This window comes from Lissotriton vulgaris, chromosome 12 (genome assembly GCF_964263255.1).
Source record: "Lissotriton vulgaris chromosome 12, aLisVul1.2, whole genome shotgun sequence".
Classification (NCBI taxonomy): domain Eukaryota; kingdom Metazoa; phylum Chordata; class Amphibia; order Caudata; family Salamandridae; genus Lissotriton; species Lissotriton vulgaris.
The window spans coordinates 594,053,119-594,065,939 of NC_141700.1; the positions used below are offsets into that span (position 1 = coordinate 594,053,119).

At 46.0% G+C, this 12,821-nt stretch overlaps 1 protein-coding gene across 1 annotated transcript in view; it reads left to right on the forward strand.

Annotated features, from left to right (window-relative positions):
- The window catches only part of LOC147677799 (ATP-binding cassette sub-family C member 12-like), a 2,578,840-nt gene that overhangs the window by 601,894 nt on the left and 1,964,125 nt on the right, over positions 1–12,821 (forward strand). The gene's annotated exons all lie outside the window — the stretch shown is intronic.

The window sequence follows — 12,821 nt, forward strand, 5'->3', positions numbered from 1 at the left end:
CCCGCTTGCTATGTTTGATTAGTAATAGAACTCTAATGAGCACTGAGAGACGAACACTTCCTAGTGACATCTTTATTGACGTCTTATGTCCAAAAACTTACGTCAAACAAGGCACCTTTCAGGTATAAATATTACCAACGTTGCCTTAAGCAAATGCTGCTGCCTCAACGACATCGATGATAGCGATGGTGTGGTGAACATAAGAGCAGAACAGCTGTTCCTTACAGAGCCCAGCAGATGCAAGCTGCCCACGGACGCTGCCCCTCCTCCTCCTCGACGCGCTGAGAGAGACGCTGTCTTTTCTCCTGCCGAGAAAATCCAGCTCTGGCGTTTCCAGCCTACTCTTGCGAGTGACTGGGATATCGAGTCCTGGAAGGAGATACAAGCCCTCCAACATTCTATTCCAGAGGTATGGTGTTGACTAAACCCTTAGAGAGAATTCTTGAAGCAAACCTTGGCAAAACCAACTTAACTTAAACTGCTACTTACTTACTCCCTCCCAAGTATTAGGCTTAGGTCAGGTACACTGGGGTAGGGGTAGTTAGAAGCACCAGTTGAGTACGTTAGCCTAATGTATATGAATGTATATATGTTTTATTCATTTTAAACCATTGTATGGCTAAAAAACCATATCAATGCTTTTACAGTATTATTTCGCAATACTAATTTCACTGTACGCACTTTATATAATAACAAGTCTTGCAATTGTGGCAATCCATTTCTCTTGTATGAGAAGAAAGACTGTTCCATAAATAATACCTTTTATTGAAAACGCCCGTCTCTCTATTCTCTGCATATTGGTGAAAGTAATCTGCACAGAACTGACTGAGTAAAATAACTGTCTATTGTTTCACACGACTCTAGAGATTGACTCTTATTCTAAGGAGCAAAGTTGTCATGTTTATGCGGTTGTTGGAAAACTGAATCCCTTCTTGGCTGTGCCAAGGAAGCTGATCACTTCCTATTCAGTCAAGAAAGTTTCCAGTGACCTCTGAGCTAGTTGGTAACATACCCAATTAAGTTTAGCATAGTCAGTAGAGACCTGGAAGATCCGCACTTCTACGTCGATACTACTGAGTATGTTATTCAAATGCGCAGGGCCTATTGGGAAAATAGGAACTACACTACAATCAGGGTGCAAGCATCTCCAAATTTCCACAAGGCCCACAGCCCCCATAAAACTATAAATTCATTTACAAGATGGCGGCAGATCTTTCTGGGGCCAGCGGTCCAGGAAATCAGAGATGATGGAAATAAAGTCACCCCCGATTAGTAGCCTCCCATCTGGCAAGCCAAGGAGGAAATCATCGAGATCAATAAAAGCCTGTATGTGTAAGCCTGGTGGTATGTACACAGAAATTAAATTAAGTTTGGATCCCTCCCAAGTCCCAGAAATGGCAGCAAATCTACCCAGAGGGTCAGTACATATCACATCCACAGTTAAGGGGAATGATTGATGGACTAGGATGCCCACACCCCAAGAGCCCGAAATGAATGCTGAATGAGCTACTAACTGGAAGCCCCAACGTGACAGTGCCTTACAGCCGTTGCCCAGCAGATGGGTCTCTTGCAGAAAAACTATGTCTGGTGATTGCTGCTTTCAAAATTGAAGGACAACCCCTTGTTTAATTTTGATGCCCAGTCCGTTTACAATCCAGGATAATAAGGGAAGTTTCTGTCTACGTGTCAGACCCAGTACCCACTCTTAATGGTGTACGATGCCCCATTAAGGAGCGCTGCGTAAGGTGTATGCGGAGAAGCGCTGATATGTCCCCCAGTACTCTTGATAATGAGGACATCCAGAACAGTGAGTCTATGTCTGCTTTTATGTGTAACCATTTATATAAGTCATGCCTAAAAAATCAGCACAATCTCAACACATAAACAACACAATCCCAACCCACCCGCCCCACAGACCTGATAAACATATCCAACGCCCCCCTTCCTGCCTCCCTGCTAGCAGAGTGCCTATCGCCCACCCTCCCAAAGACTTACAGGTTTGTGGAGCCTAACTGAGCACCCGTCCCTCGGAAATTGTCAAATGATAATGATATATACACAACACAAAGTTACCTCAGCACCACATCCAGAGCCTAGAAAATATTAAGGCAATTTTATAGGAGCTGTGGGGAACCAAGAGAGTCATGGAGAGACCAGTCAGACAAAGGCATCAACAGAGGAGTCAACTGAATAGAGCATCACAGTCTTGTGACAATGCAGAAACCCACACCCCCGAAAAGAAGCATACAGACCAGCTAGCCAGCACCGTCTGTTGATCTTTTCCCGGGGTGACGTACCACCATCAGAGTTCCGGGCATCTCCACCCGATCCCGCACCCCGGGCGTGGTTGTTCTTTCGGCCAACCTTACGTCATCCATTGAGCCAGTCCTAGGCCTACTCCAGGATAGCAAAGAACCATGTTTTCCCCTCCTCTTCTACCCTTAGTTTGGAAGGGACGAGCATAGTATTTTTCAGTTCCTGGTCACATGGCATCTTTTTCATCTCCAAGAAGCTACGCTGTTGTCGCTGCACCCTGAGGGTTAAGTCCGGGAAGAAGGAGATGCGGTTGTTCTGAAACTCCACCGGGGGGCCAATCGGGCACACTGCAGGATAACAACCCTGTCTCGGTAGTTGAAGATCCTGTCAAGGAAAGGGCGTGGGAAGCACCAGGCTGTGGTATGCCACCCGGCACATGGTGCTCTTGTTCCACTGAGAATAAGAAGTTAAGGTGGGTAGTGATCAGTTCCTTGATGAACAGGTCCACAGATGGCCCCTCCACTCACTCCGGCACCCCAATAATGCGAACGTTGTTGCATCTGGAGCGCCCCTCATAGTCATCCAGCTGCACCTCCTGTTTTGCGGTGTGCACCCTTACTTCTTCCATCTGCCTCTGTAGTGTGGAAGTGTCCTCTTTAAGTAATGTTGTTTTAAGTTCCACATCTTTCAGTCGTGAGTTCATAAAGTGCATGTCTGCATGAGTAAGGGACACTTCAGTAGTTCTGATGGCTTCAAGAATATCCTGCAGCATTGGTTCCTTCTGTTTCCCACCAGACTCTGGCTAGTCTGAGACGGACTCCCCTCCTTTTGGGCTGGTGCTGGGGCCCGCCTCCCATACATACTTCGATAACCTAGTCTGGAGGGCCACTGTAGAGCTGCGGCCGCCGGCCATGAAATGCGTGGCCGCAACAGGTGCATTGCAGGCCTAGGATATCAGGGAGACTAGGCCCAACGGATGCCTAGCAATCACAACCCCCAGGGCTCCTCCACCAGGGTCCAGAGCAGCACAGTCGTGCTGTAGGCGAAGTTTCAATTGTAAAACGTACCTCCTTACTAACAAATGCATTGGATTGTGTGTGCCAGGCCAGCTACCACATTCGCCTACCTCCAGGGCAGCAGGGTCCAACCCCCAACAGCAATGTCACTCCACGGGCTCCTCAGGGCCAAATATGGCCACCAGGCATCACAGTCACCGGTCCCAGCTATCAACTGAGGGGGCGATCCAGCACCTGGTGCAGACTGTGGGACAGGCTCTTCCCTGCATGCACACGAAGGGCACAATGCCACAGCAAGCCCAGAGTTCACTGCATACAGCGGATGACTTTGCCGGGTCCTCAAATCTGCAGTGCGAGGCAGGCCACTGACCTTCCCCCACCAGCACGTCATGCCGCTTCCACAGGGCGCTCCGTGCTGCTTCAGGGCATGGCGCCTTCGATTCCTCACACTATCCACCCCGTGGGACAGCACAGAGCAGGGTCGATCACCAGGTCTGTTTCCCACCGGGCCCTCGAAGATAATCGGAGCAGCCGCTCAGCCGATGATCAGCCGGGTCATAGACGCAGGCCGCGGTGTGGGAGGGCCTAGGCTCGACAGCAGGTCGCTGCCTCCGATGCTATACCTCGGTGATCCAATCTCCGGAACTACCAATTGGCTAAGACTTGGCACCCCTGCTCTTGGGTATAACAAGGTGCTCTGGCACTATGTCAAGCTAATCATCGGATATCTATGCGACGGATATTCCCTTGGACGGGCATGCTCGGACAGAGCCGCCTCAGCAAGCAGCCATTACACTCAGTGGTTGGCCACATGACCGAAGGTTCACTATTAATCGACTGCTCAGAATGTTTGGCCTACCTACCAAATATCAAACAGCAACCCTGAACGTATCACTGTTTTAAGTCTGACCAAGTTTGTGAAGGTATGCATGCGCGTCTCTGCTTTTACTGAGTTACATAAAAATAATAATAGAAATACTTGAATACCTGTGTTTCGAATAGCATACTCTATTAATATGTGTACAAAAATGCATATGCATTTCTTTATGGTCATAATACAAGGCAATATTGAATAGTATATTTGAGGGGCTCTATAACACCTATATACTTAAGACATGTCTGCCAGTGCAACTGAATGACAGAGCAAATTTGAGGATATTTAACCATCTATAGGAGAAGCTACCCACTTTTTAAGCTACCATCTTCAGATGCATAACACATGTGAGAATACATATACGGATAGACATATACGTCAGTCACAACAGCATATAGACCTTTACACTTGACAGCTTGCACTTCCCATTTGAGTACAAAAAGAGGCGGGAGAAGTACAGAAAGACGCAAGAGATGTACAGGAAGAAACAAAAGAGGGGAAGAAAGAAGGAACAGAGTAGTAGAAAGAGGCAAAAGGGGTTTATGAAGAGGGGTGTGGACAGAGGCAAGGGGCAGTAGAAAGCATCAAAAGAGCTGCAGAAAGAAACAAAAGAAGTACAGAAAAAAGGATCAGAGGTGCAGAAAGAGGTAAGAGGGGTGCAGACAGATGGAAGAAGGGTGCAGAAAGAAGGACAAGGGGTGCAGTAAGAAGCAAGAGGCGTGCAGAAAGAAGCACAAGAGTTGCAGAAAGAAACAAAAGAAGTGCAGAAAGAAGGAACAGAGGGGCACAAAGAGGCAAGAGGGGTGCAGAAAGAGGGATGTGGGGTGGAGAAAGAGGCAGGAGAAGTGCAGAAAGAAGCAAGAGATGCAAAAAGGAGGAACAGGGGTGGAGAAAGTGGGAAGAGGGGTGCAGAAAAAAGCAAGAGTGGTACACAAAGAAACATAAAGAGTACAGAAAGAAGGAACAGTGGTGCAGAAAGAAGCAACAGAGATGCAGAAAGAGGCAGGAGGAAGGCATAAAGAAGCTACAGAGATTCAGAAATGGGAAGTGGGATAGAGAAAGAGGCAAGAGGATACGGAAAGAAACAAGAGAGGTACAGAAAGAAACAAAAGAAGTGCAGAAAAAAGGAACAGAGGTACAGACAGATGCAAATGGGGTACAAAAAGAGGGAAGAGGGGTGTGGAAGAGGCACAAGGGGTGCCAAAACAAGCAAGTGGCATGCAGAAAGAAGCAGGAGAGTTGAACAAAGAAACAAAAGAAGTGAAGAAAGAAGGAACAGAGGCGCAGAAAGAGGCAGAAGGGGGTGCAGAAAGAGGGATGAGGGATGGAGAAAGAGGCAGGAGATGTATAGAAAGAAGCAAGAGATGCAAAAGCGGGGAGTGAGTTGACGGAACGCTACAGGAGAGGTCTGGTTGACGTTGAGCAACTGGCGTTAAGATACTGGGATATGTGGACACGTACACAATTTCCCTAACTGATGGCTGTAGGCATGCCATAAGGGGGCAACCACTGGGTATCAAGCTGTTCAGTCACAGTGTGATGAGGACTGACCCCTAGCCCTGAAGATGTTGCCGATAAGTATTAATAGCCAAAGAAACATGTTGACTTCATATCAGAAAGATGAAGTACGACAGTAGGTCTTTGTTTTTAATGTGAGCAGACACACAGCAGTGAAAACAATTAGAAATAGTGCTAGTGTTTGTTCAGCTCATTTTTAGAGGGTTTGAGCTGGACAATTGTTTGTGGGAGCTCTTACTCTGGAGTCATGTTTTTTCACCAATTTCGTTGAGCACATTTGTTTCACATTGTTTTTTAGGTGACCGATGATGATAAGTGGAGCACACTGATGAGTACCTATCAGTAGTTCCCTGGCGGTTGTTTCCGTGAGGTGTTTCCGTGAGGTGCCTTTCCCCTCTCCAAACACTTTTTTTGGTGGTTGGGTGTTAGGAAATTCTGGCCAGTAAACATACACAGGTTATGTTCTGGAGAGATAGAGCACAGTGTTTTTAAAGGAAAGGGATAGGAACACCCTGTAAGTACAGCTGAGTGTTGCTAGTACTTGAAGCATTTTTACCACCTAGGGGTGCAGGGGATTTTCAAGATGTTTTATCCTGAAAATATAGAGCAGATTCCTTGTGAAAAAAGTTGTGAGTGGAGGGCAACCTGCTTATTCTCCCTCTAAGCTCCTGTTTGTAACCGATACATAAAGGAGGAACAGGGGTTCAGAAAGAGGCAAGAGGGGTGCAGAAAGAAACAAAATAAGTACAGAAAGAAGCAACAGAGGTGCAGAAAGGGGTAACGGGTGCAGAAAAAGTGAAGTAGGGTGGAGAAAGAGGCAAGAAGGGTGCAGAAAGAAGTAAGAGTGGTGTAGAAATAAAGAAAAGAAGTGCTGAAAGAAGGAACAGAGGTGCAAAAAGAGGCAGCAGGGGTTTAGGAGGAGGAGTGCGGAAAGACGCAAGGGGCAGTAGAAATAATCCAGAGAGCTGCAGAAAGAAACAAAAGAAGTACAAAAAGAAGGAACAGAGGTGTAGAAAGAGGCTAGAGAGGTGCATAAAGAGGGAAGAGGGGTGCAGAAAGAGGTAGAGGGGTGCAGAAAGAAGCAAGATAGTTATAGAAAGAAACAAAAGAAGTACAAAAAGAAACAACAGATGTGCAGAAAGAGTCAAGAGGGGTACAGAAAGAGAGAAGAGGGGTGCAGAAAGAGGCACAAAAGGTGCTGAAAGAAGTAAGATAGATGCAGAAATAATCAACAGAAGTGCTGAAAGAAGCAACAGAGGCGCATACAGACTGATGAAGGGCAGAGAAAGAGGCAAGTAAAGTGCTGAAAGAAGAAACAGAGATGACAAAAGGGGGAAGAGGGATGGAGAAAGAGGCAACAGGGGTGCAGGAATAAACAAGAGTGGTGCAAGAAGAAACAGAAGAAGTGCAGAAAGAAGCAGCAGGGGTGCAAAAAGAGGCAAGAGGAAGGCAGAATGAGAGAAGAAGGATGTAGAAAGAGGCACAAGAGGATACATAAAGAAGCAACAGAGATGCAGAAATGGGGAAGTGGGGTGGATAAAGAGGCAAAAGGGATACGGAAAGAAACAAGAGAGGTTGAGAAAAAAAACAAGATGTACAGAAAAAAAGGAACAGAGGTGCAGAACGAGGCAAGAGGGGTGCAGAAAGTGGGAAGAGATGTGAAAGAGGCACAAGGGGTACAGAAAGAAGCAAGAGACATGTAGAAAGAGGCAAGAGGGGTGCAGAAAGAAACAAAAGAAGTGCAAAAATAAGGAACAGAGGTGCAGAAAGGCACACCAGGTACAGAAAGAAGCAAGAGTGGTGCAGAAAGAAAGAAAAGTAGTGCAGAAAGATTGAACAGAGGTGCAGAAAGAGGCAACAGGGAGTTTAGGAAGAGGGGTGCGGAAAGATGCAAGGGGCAGTTGAAAGAATCAAGAGAGCTGCAGAACGAAACAAATGAAGTACAGAAAGAAGGAACAGAGGTGTAGAAAGAGGCAAGAGGGGTGAAAAAAGAGGTAAAAGGGTACAAAAAAGAAGCAAGATAGTTGCAGAAAGAAACAAAAGAAGTACAGAAAGAAGCAACGGATGTGCAGAAAGAGTCAAGAGGGGTACAGAAAGAGGGAAGAGGGGTGCAGACAGAGGCATTAGAGGTACAGAAGGAAGTAAGATAGGTGCAGAAATAAGCAACAGAAGTGCAGAAAGAAGCAACAGAGGTGCAGAGAGACTGATGAGGGGCGGAGAAAGAGGCAAGCAAAGAGCAGAAAGAAGAAACAGAGAAGAAAAAAGGGGGAAATGGGGTGGATAAAGAGTCATGAGGGGTGCAGAAAAAAGCAAGAGTGGTGCAAGAAGAAACAAAAGTGCAGAAAGAAACAACATAGGTATAAAAAGTGGCAAGAGGAAGACAGAAAGAGAGAAGAGGGATACAGAGAGAGGCACAAGGGGTGCAGAAAGAAGCAAGAGAAGTGCATAAAGAAGCAACAGAGATGCAGAAATGGGGAAGTGGGATAGAGAAAGAGGCAAGAGGGATACGGAAAAAAACCAGAGAGGTTGAGACAGAAAAACAAGAAGTACAGAAAAAAGGAACAGAGGTGCAGAAAGAGGCAAGAGGGGTGCAAAAAGGGGGAAGAGGGATGTGAAAGAGGCACAAGGAGTGCAGAAAGAAGCAAGAGGCATGCAGAAAGGAGCCACAGATTTACAGAAAGAACCAAAAGAAGTATAGAAATAAGGAACAGAGGTGCAGAAAGAGACAAGAGGGGTACAGAAAGAGCAACAAGGTTTGCATAAAGAAGGGGCAAAGGTGCAGAAAGAAGCAAGAGAAGTGCAAGAATAAGCAACGGAGGTGCAAAAAGGGGGATGAAGGTTGCAGAAAGAGGCAAGAAGGGTGCAGAAAGAAGCAAGAGTGGTATAGGAAGAAGCAAGACAATTGCAGAACAAAACAAAAGAAGTACAATAAAAAGGAACAGAGGCAAGAGGGGTGCAGAAAGAAGTGATAGAAGTACAGAAAGAAGCAAGAGAAGTACAGAAAGAAGCAACAGAGATGCAGAAAGGCGGAAGAGGGGTACAGAAAGAAGCAAGAAAGGTGTAGAAAGAAACAAAAGAAGTGCGGAAAGAAGGAACAGAGGTGCAAAAAGAGGCAAGAGAAGAGCAGAAAGAAGCAACAGAGGTGCAGAAAGAAGTAAGAGGGTGGAGAAAGAGGGAAGAGGGGTGTGAAACAAGCACAAGGGGTGCAGAAAGAAGCAAGAGGTGTACAAAAAGAAGCAATAGAGTTGCAGAAATAAACAAAAGAAGTGCAGAAAGAAGGATTAGAGGTGTAGAAAGAGGCAAGAGGGGTGCAGAAAGAAGCACAAGGGTTGCAGAAAGAAGGGACAGAGGTGCAGAAAGAAGCAAAAGAAGTGCAGAAAGAAGCAGCAGAGATGCAGATTGAGGGGTGGAGAAAAGGCAAAGGGGTGCAGATAGAATCAAGAATGGAAAGAAGGGACAGAGGTGCAGAAAGAAGCAAGATAAGCACAGAAAGAAACAAAAGAGGTGCAGAATGAGGGATGAGGGGTGGAGAAAGAGGCAAAAGAAGTGCAGAGAGAAGCAACAGAGATGGAAAAAGGGGGAAGTGGGTGAAAAAAGATGCAAGACGAGTACAGAAAGAGGGAAGAGGTGTGTGAAAGAGGCAGGAGGGCGCAAGAAAAAAAGAGACTTGCAGAAAGAAGCAAGAGAGTTGAAGAACCAAACAAAAGAAGTAGAGAAAAACAGAGGTGCAGAAAGATTGAAGAGGTATGGAGAAAGAGGCACAGGGGTTGGAGAAAGAAGGGACAAAGGTGCAGAAAGAAGCAAGATAAACACAGAAAGAAGCAAAATAGGTGCAGAATAAGGGATGAGGGGTGGAGAAAGAGGCAAAAGAAGTGCAGAGAGAAGCAACAGAGATGGAAAAAGGGGGAAGTGGGTGGAGAAAGATGCAAGATGGGTACAGAAAGAGGAAAGAGGGATGTGAAAGAGGCAGGAGGGTGCTGGAAAAAATAAGAGACTTTCAGAAAAAAGCAAGAGAGTTGCAGAACCAAACAAAAGAAGTACAGAAAAAGGAACAGAGGTGCAGAAAGAGGTAGGAGGGGTGCAGAAAGAGGGACAAGGGATAGTGAAAGAGGCACAAGGGTTGCAGAAAGAAGGGACAGAGGAGCAGAAAGAGGCATGATAAGCACAAAAAGAAGCAAAAGATGTGGAGAATGAGGGAACAGGGGTAGAGAAAGTGTCAAGAGGGGTGCAGAAAGAAACAACAGAGGTTCAGAAATAGACAACTGAAGTGAAGAAGGAAGAAACAGAGGTACAGAAAGAGGCAAGAGGGGTACAGAAAGAGGGATGAGGGATGCAGAAAGAAGCATGAGTGATGCAGAATGAAGCAATAAAGGTATGGAAAGAAGCCAGAGGAGTGCAGAAAGAAGCAACAGATGTGCAGAAAAAGGCAAGAGAGAGGCAAAATGAGGCACGAGGGGTGCTGAAAAAAGCAAGAGACAAGCAGAAAGCAGTGCAGAAGGAAGGAACAGAGGTGCAGAAAGGGGCAACAGGGGTGTAAAAAGAGCTAAAAGGTGTAAAGAAAGAGGCATGGTTGTGCAGAACAAAGCATGAGAGCTCCAGAAAGAAAATGATGTACAGAAAGAATGAACAGAGGTAAGAGGGGTGCACAAAGCAGACAGAGAGGTATGAAAGAGACACAAGGCATGCAGAAAGAAGCAAATGAGGTACAAAAATAGGCAAGAGGGGTGCAAAAAGAGAGAAGAGGGGCACAGAAAGAGGCAAATGGGTGCCAAAAGAAGCAATAGATGTGCAGAAAGAAACAAAAGAAGTGCAGAAAGAAAGCACAGAGGTGCACAAAGAGGCAACACGGTGCAGAAAGAGGGTGGATGGGTAGAGAAAGAGGGGTGCAGAAAGAAGCAAGAGAGCTGCAGAAAGAAACAGAAGTACAGAAAGAAGGAACAGATGTGCAGAAAGAGGGAATAGGGAAGAGGGTACAGGAAGAGGCAGAAGAGGTGCAGATAGAAGTAAGAGGTGTAGATAGAAACAAAAGAAGCACAGAAAGAAGGAACAGGGGTACAGAAATAGGCAATGGGGTGGCGGAAGAGGGGTGTGAAAGAGGTACAAGGGGTACCGGAAGAGGCAAAATGGGTGCAGAAAGAAGCTAGAGGTGCAGAAAGAAACAAAAGAAGTACAGAAAGAAGTTACATAGTTACAGAAAGAGGCAATAGGGATGCATAAAGAGGAAGAGAGGTGCAGAAAGAGGCAAAGGGTTTGCAGAAAGAAGCAAGAGAGATGCAGAAAGAAGCAAGAGAACTGCTGAAAGAAACAACAGTGATGCAGAAAGGGGGAAGTGGGTGGAGGTAGATGCAAGATGGGTACAGAAAGAGGGAAGAGGGGTGTGAAAGAGGCAGGAGGGCACAGAAAAAACAAGAGGCTTGCAGAAAGCAAGAGAGTTGCAGAACCAAACAAAAGAAGTACAGAAAAAAGGAACAGAGGTGCAGAAAGAGGGAAGAGGGATGGAGAAAGAGACACAAGAGTTGGAGAAAGAAGGGACAAAGGTGCAGAAAGAAGCAAGATAAACACAGAAAGAAACAAAAGAGGTGCAGAATGAGGGATGAGGGGTGGAGAAAGAGGCAATAGAAGTGAAGAGAGAAGCAACAGAGATGGAATAAGGGGGAGGTGGGTGGAGAAAGATGCAAGATGGATACAGAAAGAGGGAAGTGGGGTGTGAAAGAGACAGGAGGGTGCTGGAAAAGATATGAGACTCAAATAAAGAAGCAAGAGAGTTGCAGAACCAAACAAAAGAAGTATAGAAAAAGGAACAGAGGTGCAGAAAGAGGCAGGAGGGGTGCAGAAAGAGGGAAAATGGATGGTGAAAGAGGCACAAGGGTTGCAGAAAGATGGGCAGACGAGCAGAAAGAAGCAAGATAAGCACAGAAAGAAGCAAAAGAGGTGCAGAATGAGGGATGAGGGGTAGAGAAAGTGTCAAGAGGGGTGTAAAAAGAAACAACAGAGGTTCATAAATAGACAACTGAAGTGAAGAAGGAAGGAACAGGGGTACAGAAAGAGGCAAGAGGGGTGCAGAAAGATGGAAGAGGGGTGCAGAAAGAAGCATGAGTGATGCAGAATGAAGCAATAAATATATGGAAAGATGCAAGAGGAGTGCAGAAAGAAGCAACAGATGTACAGAAAAAGGCAAGAGAGTTGCAAAAAGAGGCACAAGGGGGGCTGAAAAAAGCAGGAGACATGCAGAAAGCTGTGTAGAAAGAAGGAACAGAGGTGCAGAAAGGGGCAACAGGGGTGTAAAAAGAGCAAAAAGGTGTGGAGAAAGAGGCAAGTTTGTGCAGAAAAAAGCATGAGAGCTCCAGAAAGAAACAAAAGATATACAGAAAGAAGGAACAGAGGTGCAGAAAGAGGCAAGAGGGGTGCACAAATTGGAAAGATGGGTGTAAAAAAGGTATGAGGATTGCAGAAAGGAGCCACAGAGGTTGAGAAAGAGGCAAGAGGGGTGTAAAAAGAAAGAACAGAGGTGCAGAAAGAGGCAACAGGGTGCAGAAAGAGGGTGGATGGGTGGAGAAAAAGGCATGGGGTGCAGAAAGAAGCAAGAGAGCTGCAGAAAGAAACAGAAGAGGTACAGAAGGAAGGAACAGATGTGCAGAAATAGGCAAGAAGGGTACAGAAAGAGGGAAGAGGGATGCAGGAAGAGGCAGAGGGGTTGCAGAAAGAAGTAAAAGGTGTAGGTAGAAATAAAAGAAGTAAAGAAAGAAGGAACAGTGGGACAGAAATGGGCAAGAGAGGTACAGGAAGAGGGGTGTGAAAGAGGTACGAGGGGTGCGTAAAGAGGCAAAAGGGGTGCAGTAAGAAGCGAGAGGTGCAAAAAGAAAGAAAAGAAGTCAAAGAATGGAACAGAGGTGCAGAAAGAGTCAAGAGAGGTGCAAAGAGAGGAAAGTTGGGAGTGAAAGAGGCACAAGGAGTGCAGAGAGAAGCAAAAGGAGTGCAAAAAGAAGAAACAGAGGTGCAGAAAGAGGCAACAAGGGTTTAAAAAGAGGGAAGAGGGCTGCAGAAATAAGCTTGTGGGGTGCAGAAAGAAGCAAGGAATGTGCAGAAAGAAACAAAAGAAGTGCAGAAAGAAAGAACGAGGTACAAAAAGAGGTGAGGCAACAGGGGTGCAAAAAGAG